Source organism: Rutidosis leptorrhynchoides, chromosome 5, assembly GCF_046630445.1.
Source record: "Rutidosis leptorrhynchoides isolate AG116_Rl617_1_P2 chromosome 5, CSIRO_AGI_Rlap_v1, whole genome shotgun sequence".
Classification (NCBI taxonomy): domain Eukaryota; kingdom Viridiplantae; phylum Streptophyta; class Magnoliopsida; order Asterales; family Asteraceae; genus Rutidosis; species Rutidosis leptorrhynchoides.
Window position 1 is genome coordinate 158,215,395 of NC_092337.1, and position 16,395 is coordinate 158,231,789.

The following is a 16,395-nucleotide window of genomic DNA, read 5'->3' on the forward strand; positions in this document are numbered from 1 at the left end:
TTTTCTACATATATCCTTTCTTTAATAAGCTGAAGCATACCTAGTATGAATAGTTGTGACAATTTTCAGTTGTGACAATTGTCCCCAACTTGAGGTTGTATAGAATTGTTGTTAAAATCCAAGTTGTAAACCCATCTAACCTTGTTTCCCGACCTACTCGACCCATTCTGGTGGGTACGGGTGTAACTTTTTAAAGGTTTATCCCTCTTTAATATAGTACAACTTTTCGAAGTAAAAAAATAGATCCAATATGTCACACCCTATATCGACATCAATACAATAGATTGATTTGAAGGACTCAAATCACATCTTAATATTTATTTAATCCTTTACGACCTTCAACATTCCACTTAAATTGTAGCAAACATGCTGCTAAGTACTACAGTTCTAATTATACCAATACAATGTAAAATATTTACTTAATGAGATTATAATTAGAAAACAAGTATTAGTTTACTTTTCAAAGATTCACCATAAATAGTACCAAAATGAGTTATTTAGCTGGAATGACTAATATGACCTAAGATGTTTTAAGAACTTCGATCACATATTGGTTAATGCACTGGATTATTAACCAAATATTCACATGTCACCTATTTGAACTTAGATGTATAGTATAACCCCCGCTATCCGTAAATAAACTGCATCTAGTTAACCAAATATTAAAATGTTACCTATATAAATCTCATTGTGTTCTTCATCGTAGTGAGGGATATAATTTCTTCTAGTGCTGCTCATCCGATCTAGTAATTTAGACCCACTAAACATTATATGAATTGAACTAAAAAAGTGTGTCAACAAATGATCCATCCAAGTGTAATCAAATGTAGTGGAAGTTCATAGCTTTCTTTACTCAATAAAAAGCTTGAAATATTCATGGCATACTTACTGATTAATTTTAATATTTTAAACTTACTTACAGCTTAACAAAAGATATATGGACGTTATATATAGTTTGACATGGTGTATACATTATCAGATTTGATGTCAAACGTCATGATTCACTTTGTATAAAGTTGATGAAGTTGTCATCAGATGATACTTCCATCTTTAGTAATCCACAAACAGTGGGCATATTGTTCCTTATTAGTAACTGATATGGGACTAAAGGGGATACACAAATCAGCAAACAAAGATACAAGATTACCTCATCCGACTTTGTGGCAATTATTATCGAGTCCCACATCGAAGTGAGTAAACGATACAATATGACCTTCTGCAAATTCGGTCCACGTGTCCTTTTTGCAACTACAATTATGAAAAGTGTTTTCTATAAATGACCCCCTTCATGTTGACATAAACAGCCATAATAATTTTAAAGCCAATCACTTAAAATCAAAATGCATTCATATCAATAACAACTTACCTGTTGGTTTTTGGTTGGCTTTCTAAAGGAAGGCAACCGTTGTTCATAGCCACATCAAAGGCTTCAATTTAAGGTGATGAGTATTCCATGGTAGAGGGATGACAGAAAGTTAAATCGCTACGATAAATAGCATTGGCTAACGATTGGTACCACACATTTCGACTGCTTCATCGGGCTTGAATTCTGATCAGGATGTTTGTCTCCTGATATGTGACAATAACATGATACATAAGTACGACACAAACCAGAAATATCATCAAGGGTAGCACCAACCACCAGCTGAAGTATTTGAGGTAAATTTTATCATAGGTCTTCTTAAACATGTGTTTAATTTAATAAAGTAACCCATCAAGTTATTTAAGAGCATGTTTACTGTTTTCATGATAGACGACGTGACATCCACATGGATCAAGCATCATAAATTATGCATCACAACATCTTTAAATGTAGCATGCAATGTAATAATTTTTGCCTAAGTGACACTATTCATGGATCAAAAATCAACAATATTCCTTCTAGTGCGTAATTAGTTTCGGGTACCCAAATATTCCATAAAAATATTTTTCAAAACATATTTTAGCTACAAAAGGTTAAAGCAAATGAGAGGCACAAAAACACAATGGTGATAGATTAGGTATTTGACAATAATGCCATAAACTCTTAACTATGAACCTACCCACTTCGGGCTGAAGTGCATCAGAGAATTCTGAGAAGAATTGAGCCTGATAACCCGAACCATTGGAAGTGAAGTCAAGTATCCTGATTCAGAATCAAAAACAACAAAGTATACATGGGACAACTATAAAGCGAATACATATAGACATTTAGAATATACCTTCATACCATATCTAAACGATGCGTATTAGAACAATGTACCCCACTAAGTAGCAGATTGCAATTAGAATCTTTGGGAATTTTAAGATAGAATAACAGATCCTTATGTCTTGGTGGGTATGGTTATAACTTTTGAAGGGTTTTTCCCTCTCTAAACTAATACAACTTTTCCAAAAAAAAAAAAAAAAAATAGATTCTATGTGTCACACCCTAATGCAATAGATGGATTTGAAGGACTCAAATCACATCAATATATTTGTCAAATCCTTTATGATCTTCAACATTCCACTTTAATTATAGCAAACATGCTGACTTTAACAAAACATGCTGCTAAGTAGGAGTACTACAATTATAATTCTAGCAGTACGATGTAAAATCTTTACTTAATGAAATTATAATTAGAAAATGATTATTAGTTAGTTTTTCAAAGATTCACAATTTAAAGTACATGGCAGCATTTAGTTAACCAAATATTCACATGTCACCTATCTGAACTTAGATGTATAATATCAACCTAATCAACCCGCTATCCATAAATAGGTTGCATTTAGTTAACTAAATATTAAAATGCTACATGTATAAATCTCATTGTGTCCTTCATCGTAGCGAGGGATATAATTTCTTCTAGTCCTTCTTCTTTTGTGTAGTAATTTAGACCCACTTAACAGTGAATGAGTTGAACTAAAAAAATGTTTCACAGCCAACATCAACCAAACAGAGGTAAGTTAACATCATGTAGTATCAATCAGTTAAAGTTAAAGGTATTATGAAGCTAAACATTAGTGTCATAACTCTAAACCTCAGATCGCAAAAAAAAAAGAACAAACAAATTACAGACCTAAACAAATTACAGACCTAATGGAGATTAACAAACAAATTACAGACCATATTAATAAATTCTACGCACCCGTTTAAACCGCTGCAAGCCATCGGTCAGATCCACCGGAAACCACCGCAGCGGCTAAAACCACCAGAAACCCTCGATTTTCTTGCCATCGAAACCATCGATTAGGAATCCATCGAGTACATAACGCAAACAATCAGTTAAATCATGGATTAAACCCCACACATCGGTTAAAATCACCACAAACCTCCGCTTGTTTGGCCATGGAAAGCATCGATTTGGCCATGGAAAAGCATCGATAGTATGAGTCAGTTGAATTTTGGGATTTGAAACCCCTAATTAAGGTTAGGGCAGATTAAAGTATTTTGGTTTTTTTTTTTCCTGCGGTTTCTTTTGCAGTTCCCGTATGAAATGCCAGCATGGAATGTATTAACGACTGATTAGGGGTGTTTGAAAGTAATTAGGGACTGCCATGTCAGCAAAAAATGGTTTAAGGGGTAATTAGAGATTGACACACACATATATATATATATATATATATATATATATATATATATATATATATTGACAAAAAGTTATTTTATTAATATAAGCCAAAATACACATCAAGGAACAAACCCAGATCAAAATACAAAAAAAGCATACAAAGGCAAAAGCCTAAACCCCTAATATATATATATATATATATATATATATATATATAGTGGTAGGATCAAGAGGGAAGTAACCAATCGGGGGAAAGCAAAAACTTTTTTTTTTCGTTTTTTGAAAAAACTTTGTTCACGAACATTATAAATGAGATGAAAATATGAACATTTAGTAGAGACACTTTTTGATAAATGTTTTTATTTTGGCGGAAAAACGCTCGAAGAAGTAATATATAACAATTATCATGTTTTTCGAGCGTATATTGAGGTTTTAGCTATTGGGGTTTAGATATTAGGGTTTAGATATTAGGGTTTATAGGGTTTAGATATTAGGGTTTATAAATTTAGCGTTTAGGGTTTAGATTTAGGGTTTAGATTTAGGATTTAGATTGAGTTTTTAACACGAACGGTTTAGAGTTTAGGGTTTAGGGTTTAGTGTTTTGGGTTTATGGAATAAACCCAAAACACCAAACACTAAACCCTAAACCCTAAACCCTAAACTCTAAATCGGGCTAAATTTTACTTCACAAAACATGAAGAAAAAAAACGTTCATATTCTTCACGAACAATATTATCTTGAATGTTATTTTTGTTGATCATTTTCCCGCCTAAATAATAACATTCATCACAAAGTTTATCTTCTAAATGTTCATATTTTCGTGTGATCTTGATGCCGAAAAAAAAATTTCAAAAAAAACGAATTTTTTTTCCTTCCCCCCGATTGGTTACTTCCCCATTGATCCCGCCCCTATATATATATATATATATATATATATATATATATGTATATATATATATGTATATATATATATATGTATATATATATATATAAAAGTAGGATCAAGAGGGAAGTAACCAATCGGGGAGAAGCAAAATCTTTTTTTTTCTTTTTGTTTTTTGAAAAACTTTGTTCACGAACATTATAGATTGGATGAAAATATGAACAATTAATAAAGACACTTTGTGATAAATGTTTTTATTTTGGCGAGAAAATGCTCGAAGAACTAAATATAACAATTATCGTTTTTTTTTAGCGTATGTTGAGGTTTTAAATATTAGGGTTTAGATATTAGGGTTTATAGGGTTTAGATATTAGGGTTTAGAAATTTAGGGTTTAGGGTTTAGATTTACGGTTTAGATTTAGGATTTAGATTGAGTTTTTAACATAAACGGTTTAGAGTTTAGGGTTTAGGATTTAGGGTTTGGTGTTTTGGGTTTATGGAACAAAACCAAAAACACCAAACCCTAAACCCTTAACCCTAAACTCTAAATCAGGTTAAATTTTACTTCACAAAACATGAAAAAAAAAAAAAAAAAACGTTAACATTCTTCACGAACAATATTATCTTGAATATTATTTTTGTCGATCGTTTTCCCGCCTAAATGATAACATTCATCACGAAGTGTCTTTTCTAAATGTTCATATTTTCGTGTGATCTTGATGCCTGAAAAAAAAAAATTCTAAAAAAACGAATTTTTTTTTTGCTTCCCCCGCTTCTCCCCGATTGGTTACTACCCCATTGATCCTGCACCTATATATATATATATATATATATATATATATATATATATATATATATATATATATATATATATATATCAAAAACTTTTTGCTTACGTGTCATTTTCTTATTAAATTGAATTAATTTTAATTATAATTTAATATATACATAAAATATCTGTGGGATTTATTTCCTGAAAGCCGGATTATCCCGGGGAAGGTTTTACCGACCCGTTACAGAACCCAAGTCCGACCACCTGCCCCTCGGGATGATTTAAGGTTCGGATCCCTGTAATGTGGTTCGGGTTTTCTGCCCGAAAGCGCGTGCGTGGAAAATGAGAGTATTCGATGTCAACAACTTGCCTTTCAAAAAAATAATAATTATTAATTATAATGAATCATGTCGATTGAAGTAAGGTTGATTACTAATCCTTAATTCTTTGAATACTACTATATAATTAATCCTTAATTTATTACACTTTTATTAAAAAAAATAATACTTGTATATAATATTTGTAAAATAATATAACTTTACATCGTATATAATTTAAATATAATTAAAAACATATTGAACGAACAGGCTCTAAAACCAACACCACGTGGTCTTATACTCAAAAGAATTTTAAAATTTGATAACACTACGAGCTCTTAAATAATTCTTATACTTTACCTTTTTTTTATTATCGCTATTTACATGTGATTAAAAAAAAATTCAAATTTTTTTTTTCAAAAAAAAATTTCAACCGGAAACAGACTTTAATTGGGTGATTTGATCAAGTTTGTTAGCGTTTCGTGATCATATCTTCAAAATTTCAGACTTTAATTCGATGATTTGATCAAGTTTTGATCAAAAACTTGGTGTTTAAAGGTTTTGCACAAATTTACTTAAATTCATCATTTTATTAAAAAAAAAATTTTCAATTATATTTGATTGGATTTGACATGCAGAATCACATGTGATTGGGTTTTACAATCACATGTGATTGGCATGCAGAATCACATGTGATTTACTGCATGTCAAATTCAATCACATGTGATTGAAAATAAAAAACTTTCAAAAAAAAAAATTTTAAAAAAAAAGTTTTTGGAAAAAAAAATTTCGAAAAAAAAAATTTTCCTATAAAAGAAAATTAAAAAAAAAAAAAATTTTTAAATCATTTTTTCAATCACATGTAATTATCGCGCCACATATCGCACTCTGATTGATTCTTTGATCTCAACTTAAAAGTTGGTTTCTTTTTTCATATTCCTCATTGCTAATAACTATTACTCGTAATATTTGGTAATAGGAATAGTTAATTTTATTTATTTATCTCAATATAATAGATTGGTAGCCCGCTACTTAAATGTCTCATCCCACTGTCAGATTTACATAAATCGTTTATGTTGTCTTTAAAAATTAAAAATAAGAAATTTTAAGGTAGCTAATTACAAACAATTAAAATAAAATGTGACACAAGCAAGAACAGAACATGAAACAAGATCGTGGTGTCGGTTTTATAATGTTGAAATATCACGTGATCCTTTTAATTTTAATATTCTTTTTTAAATATATATATATATATATATATATATATATATATATATATATATATATATATATATATATATATATATATATATATATATATATATATATATCAAATTGTAATAATAGTCCACAAGATTTCATTTTTCATAAACATCGATCTCATATCACGCATTTCGCAAACTGCATAGAGATAAAAATCATTCATATGGTGAACACCTGGTAACCGACATTAACAAAATGCATCTAGAATATCCCCATCATTCCGGGACTCTCATCGGACATGATAAAATCGAAGTACTAAAGCATCCGTAACCCGAATAGGGTTTGTTAGGACTAATAGATCTATCTTTAGGATTCGCGTCAATTAGGGTTTCTGTTCCCTAATTCTTAGACTACCAGACTAAAAAGGGTGATATTTGGTATAATAATCCAACCATAGAATGTAGTTTCAAGTACTTGTGCCTATTTTGTAAAACATTAATAAAACTGCATGTATTCTCATCCCGAAAATATTCGATGGTAAAAATAGGACTATAACTCACTTTCACGGATTTTCAATTCGTCGGAAAATAAGACTTGGTTAATTCTATCCAATTTTGTTTTACCCATAATTTCTTCGTTATAAATCCGTATTGAGTGAATCAAATTGCTATGGTTTCGTATCAAACTAAAATTTATGATACTAAACAGAAAAAGTGATTTCTTTCACACCTGAGAATAAACATGTTTTAAAGTGTCAACCAAAAGGTTGGTGAGTTCATAGGTTTATCATAAAATAATAAAATTCATCATTTTGGTAGACCACAAGATTTAAATGCTGCATGGTACAAATGGGCCCGAATCCTATACCCACCTGTAATGTACATGCTATATCCTTTAAATACAGTACATCTTTCTCGTGTACGAAACCATTTTCATAAATCATTGTAACCGTACACATATCTTGTGCACAAAAATAACATACACATAACCTGTGTATAAAATCATTCTCTCGATATATAACATTCACATCAACTGGTGGCAATTATCATGTCCACATAATTCAATGGTGGCAATTATCATGTCCACATAATTTAATGGGGGCAATTATCATGTCCACATAATTCAATAATAATCCGCAGAACTTCTGTCTGCATAATAATTCATTCGAGGAATATTTTTCTTGTGTCTATCTTGTCAAACATTTATAAAAGCATTTCATGTATTCGCAGTTCAAAATATATTTCAAAAGCATTTAATAAAGCAGTTGTAAAAACAGCGCATGTATTCTCAGTCCCAAAAATGTAAAGAGTAAAAGGGAATCAAATGAACTCACCATACTGTATTTTGTAGTAAAAATACATATGACGACATTGAACAAGTGTAGGGTTGGCTTCGGATACACGAACCTATATTCAATTATGTATATTAACACATGTAATGGTAATCGAACAGTTTTATATAGATTTACTAGTTATATCCTTTTTATATTAATAATATATATATATATATATATATATATATATATATATATATATATAAATATATATGTTTCTTGTATTCATTTTATTAGATAAAAATAGTAATTTTCGTTATGTTATATGTATTAAACATATTATTTGTATATTAATAACAGTAGTTATAATAATACTGAAAAAATAATAGTAATAGTGATAAAAATGTTTATAATACTTAATATTAATGATAATAATGATAATGATAATAATAATGTTACTAGTAATAGTAATAATAATAATAATAATAATAATAATAATAATAATAATAATAATAATAATAATAATAATAATAATAATAATAATAATAATAATAATAATAATAATAATAATAATAATAATAATAAGACTACCTTAAGAGAAAAAGCTTCAAAAGGAAATAACTGTCCTTGCCTGGACTTGAACTCATGACCTCCCGCTCACTCACAAACACTCATAACCATATTTCTATTTCAGTTTTTCTGTAATAGATAACCCCGGATATATATAACCCGATAATAATTCAACTAAAATTTGGCTCAATTAACTAGTCAGATAAACTAGTCAGATAAACTAGTTCATGATGATGGATTAGCCGGTGGTGGTGTTCTTGAAGATTTGCAAGGAGAAATACGTGAATGATTATCAAATAAAGGTGGTGGATCAACGATAGTTGCTGGTGATGGATTTAAGTTCGACAAGAAGAAAGAACCAAAAGAGAGAACAACTCAAAGGGTGATTTTTCTTGGAGATGGTGGCGGTTTTTAAAATTGGAAGTGGAATTATCACAGCAACAATAGCTGCTGCATAAATGTCATGAAAATAATGTTGTGGTTTACAGGTAACATAATCGATTTATAGATGTGGTGGTGATATGTAATAATAGTGGTGTTTGGTGTGGATGTTTTAGTAAGTTTGTTCCTGTGGTTAAGGATGGTTGTAATAACAGAGTACTATCTTTTATTTTCTGTTTGATTATTGAATTGCAGTGTTAATTGGGTGTGTCTGAGTAAATGAACGAGTTATAATACTTATATTTGATCCTAAATTGTTTGCATTCAGACTGGATTGAGACGTGTAACAATAGCAGACATGAAGTACGAGTAGCATGTAGCAGATGAATAAAAAGATTTGAAACAGATATCTTAATTCAGCAGAATCGTACGAATTGAAGACTTTCATATCTACACCTTTGTTTTGTATAGATTGGAATCAACCTTTATCAATATCAGATAGGAAAAATAACATTTGATAGAGATGGGAATATATTCGTACACCTTTATTTGATTTTATATATTATAATTAATATTAAATATTAATAGTTTAATAAATATGAATATATTAATAATAATAATAATAATACAATTATTAATACTAGAATTAATATAAATACTAATAATAATAATGATATTAAGTTAATATTATTAATAATAATAATGATAATGATAGAATAATAATACTAACAATAACACATTACATGTATCAAATTCGATATTAATGTTAATATTAATAACGAAAGTAATAATAATTTTACTATAGCAACGATATTGTAACATGTATTTAATATCATACATTATGTAGTAATTATATATTATATATATTGAATATTTAATATTTATAATTTATATATATATATATATATATATATATATATATATATATATATATATATATATATATATATATATATATAATACGATATATAATACTACTTATGTATAGAATTTATGTATATTCATTTTAATAGTAACTTAATTATTCTGTTATTATTTTATATTTTTAATTCTAATAGATTAAAGTATAATATTATTTCAAAATGTTATATATATACTACATATTTAATTACTCACAATTGTTCGTGAATCATCGGGCATGGCCAAAGGGTAATTGATTACATGAAAATAGTTCCAGCATTTTGAGACTCGGTTTAATAGACTTTGCTTATCGTGTCGAAATCATATAAAGATTAAGTTTAAATTTGGTCGGAAATTTCCGGGTCGTCACAGTACCTACCCGTTAAAGAAATTTCGTCCCCGAAATTTGATAGAGATCATCATGGTTGACAATAAGTATGTTTTCATGATGAATATGAGTTGAAAAATAGAGTTTTATCATCATTGAGTAATATAGATAAATTAATTTGATTTTATGGAGAGTACGAGTAAAGCTATCACAAAAGAGTGAAATGAGTAAATGTAAAGTTTTGTCATATCTGTTGACATAGACAGGGTTGATTTCCGGAGTTCATGGGATTTAAAGATAATCTTCGAATTTATATAAGATTTGATCCTTCGGTAAATCAGGAAATTAGGATCTCTTTAATTAAATGCGATCATCTGCCTCGATTTCTTTGTCTGATATTTCCATTATAAATTTACCTCTTTCATTTTATTATCCTCACCATCCCTATACTTTCTTCCTTAATCCATACTTCCAAAGCTTGTAAAAATTCTTAATCCAGTTCTGACCATTGTTCTTACTTTGACTATCGTAACCATCATTCTCCTCTTCCAACTTCCACCGGAGGAATCTGTTTTCTTCTACTTCACCCTTGGGGTTATAATATTTTTAATTCTCCCGTGTCTTTATGTTGCAATAAACATTAATATACACGGTTTGTAATTTATGTGTTTGTTATCGGGATTTATATTCTCCCTTATATTTCGGAGCTCTTTGCATTTTCATTCTCTTCTCAACTCTAATTACAACAAGTAATGGTCCAGAATTCGTAGGTATGGTGTTTAGAATGAACATGGCTAATGTTTTAAGAAAGAAATTGTATTAGCACGATCTGATTTGTTAATTTATCAAACATCACGGAAAAGATAGAACTATCAAGAAAATATGTTCTTGATATGGTTATAGATTAGATAGAATGCAAGAGTCGTGTACATGGCACATGATGACGGTATGGTCTGTGAATTATCACGTTCCATTAGAAACTCAGCATGACTTACTGTAATATAATCACGTTGATCAAGTGTCATTATATTATACTAACTCATGCATCAATTTCCAACACTACTTCAAAACATTCATATTTAAAATTCGAAGGTTCGTAGAATATAGAAACTAAAACAGTTTCTTTTATGATATAATACGGATAGCACAGAGAGATAATTAATATCGAACGAGAATATTTATGAAGATATCTTCAGAAATATTGAGGATATTAATAAAGAAAGGTACGATGACATCTTACGATTTCAGAATCAAATTGTGATGAAGAAATTCATTCACGATGATTTAGAGTGGTTAAGGAGTAAGGTATTCGCTAAAGATTTCATCAGAAACAGAATCATCTAGATTCTTTATGTACAAGTTTAGTCCTTGTAATTTGTTCAGAGTCTTCTTCATGGTTTGCTCAATCTCCCAACTTTTCTGAGCTTTGCCAACATACTATTCTTTATCTTTATACCTTCGACGGTTAAGGTCGTGTACAGTTTTTGCTACTGTATTCAGCTTGTACAGTTTTTGCTGCTGTATTCACCTTTTTCAGAATTTGGAGTATCGATTTGTAGACTAGGTGCTTTTCAGAATTTCAGAATGGAAGATCATAGTTTTAAGAGATAAATGTTATATGGATACATATAACTGTTGATGTGGAAACGTTGCGAGACTCACCATACAGATTTGTTGATTCCCAGTAATTGGTATGGCAATTCTTGTTACAAGATGCGGATGAGTACATGATAAGGTTTCGATAAAGATAATGATTTTTCGAAAAATTAAGGATCAACAAAATTGTTGGTAAGTTTACTACTAATGTAGTGGGACATAAACGGTTCTCCGGTAATGATGATGAAGGAATAATTGTTATGATAAGGCTTAACCGAATGATAAATTGAAGTTGATTTGCTGGAGCTGTGACAAAATTGGCTAATTTGAAAATGAATTGAAATGTTATTTTCGGTAATAATAATGCCGAAGGAGCTAGAACAGATACGTGTTAATCGTTTACTCAGGTTTCGAGTGTTTTCAGGTACATAACTTTATGCATCTATCTTTTCTTCCATAGATGAAGTGCGGTTGATTCATCCTCTCGATTAAGGTTTTTTCAAGAATCATGAAAGGTTTGGACGCAGATTGTAATCGTCAAGATATAAATGATGTTTAAGATGGAATCAAGTGGCAACTTCAAGAATTATTTAGTTTCATATGTTATAATCAATATTTTAATTCATTTTAATTGTCCAATATTTTTAGTCCACAGTCGATAGTCTACAGTTGACAGTCCAATAATTCATATATAGTTTAATGTATAATATTCGAATTAATTTATACGTATCGTGACCCGTGTACATGTCTCAAACTCGATCACAACTCAAACTATATATATTATTGTAGAATCAACCTCAACCCTGTATAGCTAACTCCAGCATTACTGCATATAGATTGTCTATGGTTATTATAAATAATATATATAGATGCGTCGATATGATATGTCAAAACCTTGTATAGGTGTCCCGATATTTAAAGTGCGTAAAATAAATAAAATGAATTAAATGAAGATAAATAAAATTGCGATAAATAAACTGCGATAAATAAAATGTAATCAGTTAGCTAGGAACAGTTAGCAAGGATTTTGTTAGCGTGATTTCTTAACAGAATTTCTCATAGTTAATTTGTTTGTTTCTAACAAATTTTATTTTGTCAAATGTTTTCTTCATTATGCCACTTGTTGGATTCTGATAGGTCAAAATCCAAATATGAAATTGAATGAAAATGGTTATTCTGCGGTGAACGGATTCATATATCTGTGGATGTAAGTAGGATAGTGAATGACCGTTGAATCAGATTCGAAGAATGTACAGTGTAATTTATTAATGTGAAATCTAAATATTCCTCGGGTATTACCTAACCGTTAAAATATTTTCACCATTAACAATTTGTACAAAAGAATTTTAATTACAATCTTTATGAAAACATATATACATATATATTTTCTTCAGACGTAATCATAGATTTAATGAGTCAATGTGATATTAAACTCATCAGATTTACGATTAGAACTATGATACATAATCTCTGAAACATTAGAGTTTACATAATCGTCATGTAGAACAAAGATGATTGATGTAGAACGTCGTGTAGAACGATGATTATGCTCGAGGTACGGATTGTGATGTTGAGGCGTGTGTTGTTGATGGTACGGGTGCTGTTGCTGAAGCTGGTAAGTTTTGTACCATATTTTCCAAGGCTACAACTCGGGCGCGAAGCTCGTTGACTTCTTCTATTATTCCGAGATGATTGTCGATTGGAACGAACGGATGAATAAGATCTAGAATCTGAGTTGTGATATAGTCGTGGCGAGATACTCTGGAAATGAGAGAGAAAATGGTGTTACAAATAGGTTCGCCGGTAAGTGCTTCAGGTTCTTCACCAAGAGGTGAATTTGGTTAACGGAAAGGATCGCCTTCTTTGCGTCTCCATGGATTAAGTCGACTACGAACCCATCAGATGAATTGGGGATGGCTGATTGGTTGATTCATTCTGGTGACACTGCTTCCGGAGCTTAGGAGAAACTCCACATCGGAATAGCTGTCGGAATCCGAGGAATTCGAACTGGTTAAGGGATTCATCTTGTACGATCAGATGAAGGATTTTCGATAAGAATAGATTATAGTATGTAGATTAGTACCCTGCAATACATAATTTACATACGCATATATAATACTAAAATCCCATAAGTTACGGAGGAATCTACGGAAGCTATCAGGCAAAGGTAACAATAACAGATACGCTAAGATATGAAGTTACCTATACACTGTCTATGCAATAGAGGCACTAAGACGTGTCTAGACAAAAAATGATAAGCAAGTGATTCCCTAAGAATGATAAGCAGGAAATTTTCGACACGAAATGATAAGCAAAACTTTTGACATGCAGACACGGTCGAAGTCCAAACCCACCAATGCATCTAAACAACTATCAGTTAGACACACTAATGCAAGACCTGGTTCACTAAGACCACCGCTTTGATACCAACTGAAAGGACCCGTCCTAATCCATCTGGACGAAGTCTTCAATGGTTGGTCCCATTGCGAGGTTCTGACCTCTATATGCCATGAACGACTCCATGTAATATGAGCAAATGCAAAGCGGAAGATTTCTTTCACACCTGAGAATAAACATGCTTTAAAGTGTCAACCAAAAGGTTGGTGAGTTCATAGGTTTATCATAAAACAATAAAATTCATCATTTTGATAGACCACATGATTTAAATACTGCATGGTACAAATGGGCTCGAATCCTATACCCACCTGTAATGTACATGCTATATCCTTTAAATACAGTACATCTTTCTCGTGTACGAAACCATTTTCATAAATCATAGTAACCGTACACATATCTTGTGCACAAAAATAACATACACATAACCTGTGTATAAAATCATTCTCTCGATATATAACATTCACATCAACTGGTGGCAATTATCATGTCCACATAATTCAATGGTGGCAATTATCATGTCCACATAATTCAATGGTGGCAATTATCATGTTCACATAATTCAATGGTGGCAATTATCATGTCCACATAATTCAATAATAATCCGCAGAACTTCTGTCTGCATAATAATTCATTTGAGGAATGTTTTGCTTGTGTCTTTCTCGTCAAACATTTATAAAAGCATTTCATGTATTCGCAGTTCAAAATATATTTCAAAAGCATTTAATAAAGTAGTTGTAAAAACAGCGCATGTATTCTCAGTCCCAAAAATGTAAAGAGTAAAAGGGAATCAAATGAACTCACCATACTGTATTTTGTAGTAAAAATACATATGACGACATTGAACAAATGTAGGGTTGGCCTCGGATACACGAACCTATATTCAATTATGTATATTAACACATGTAATGGTAATCAAACAGTTTTATATAGATTTACTAGTTATATCCTTTTTATATTAATAATATATATATATATATATATATATATATATATATATATATATATATATATATATATATATATATATATATATATATATATGTTTCTTATATTCATTTTATTAGATAAAAATAGTAATTTTCGTTATCTTATATGTATTAAACATATTATTTGTATATTAATAACAGTAGTTATAATAATATTGAAAAAATAATATTAATAGTGATAAAAATGTTTATAATACTTAATATTAATGATAATAATAATGTTACTAGTAATAGTAATAATAATAATAATAATAATAATAATAATAATAATAATAATAATAATAATAATAATAATAATAATGATAATAATAATAAGACTACCTTAAGAGAAAAAGCTTCAAAAGGAAATAACTGTCCTTGCCAGGACTTGAACTCATGACCTCCCGCTCACTCACAAACACTCATAACCATATTTCTATTTCAGTTTTTCTGTAATAGATAACCCCCGATTATATATAACCCGATAATAATTCAACTAAAATTTGGCTCAATTAACTAGTCAGATAAACAATTCACCTATTTTATTAATGGATCCAAATAACCATTAGATTTAGTGGTGATTACTTTTATCCCTCGAACAATAACAATATCATAACCTGTTTGGTTTGAATCAAACTGGAACCGAAAACAAAAATCAAAGCTTCATTAATTCAATCGGGTTTCATCATCATCATCACGATCAACATCATGGTTTCCATCACCATGCACAAAACAGCTATCATCATCATAATTATATCATGTTCATCATCGAATATCTCATCTCATCTTCTCTATCATCTCTTCAGTCCAAACATATGAACTAAATTAACTTGACCCAACTAGGAAAGTTAAATGGGTTCGATTATGACAGAATTATAGTTGTCGAATTTTTAATCACAAGTGCACATGCTAGGATGATTGAAATCGACCTTAACCTATTTTTTTTATCGTCCCACTAATTAAAAAGGCTGTCAAATTGTTGGCAGGAATAAAGAGGTGGTCTTCCTTGGCCTACCACGAAAAAAGAAAGCTCAAAAGCAAAGGGTTTTATTGGGACAAAAAGGGAATAAGAACTTACATAATAGCAAAGGCTGTTTAATGTCTATATTTTGCATCGGATCCCATTTACATATTTGGTTTTATTATTATCATAACAACATCAACTTTTTCTTTACAGCTCACCACCACCTAAAGCATATTACTTGTATAAATAACTACATAATTAAGTATAATCATAACATGCTCCACTATCCCCATAATCTCATTCTCATTATTTTCTT

General features: G+C 30.1%; 1 long non-coding RNA gene across 2 annotated transcripts; it reads right to left on the minus strand.

Annotated features, from left to right (window-relative positions):
• Nucleotides 1–901: 901 nt before the first annotated feature.
• On the minus strand, nt 902–3,505 carry LOC139850266 (uncharacterized). 2 transcript variants are annotated; one of them, XR_011759969.1, is made up of 4 exons: nt 3,108–3,505; nt 2,043–2,125; nt 1,367–1,569; nt 902–1,248 (listed from the first exon to the last, which is right to left on the minus strand). It is a non-coding gene; the product is annotated as an uncharacterized lncRNA (long non-coding RNA). The 2 variants fall into 2 exon arrangements; XR_011759968.1 differs by having other exon boundaries at nt 2,043–3,505.
• Nucleotides 3,506–16,395: the final 12,890 nt, after the last annotated feature.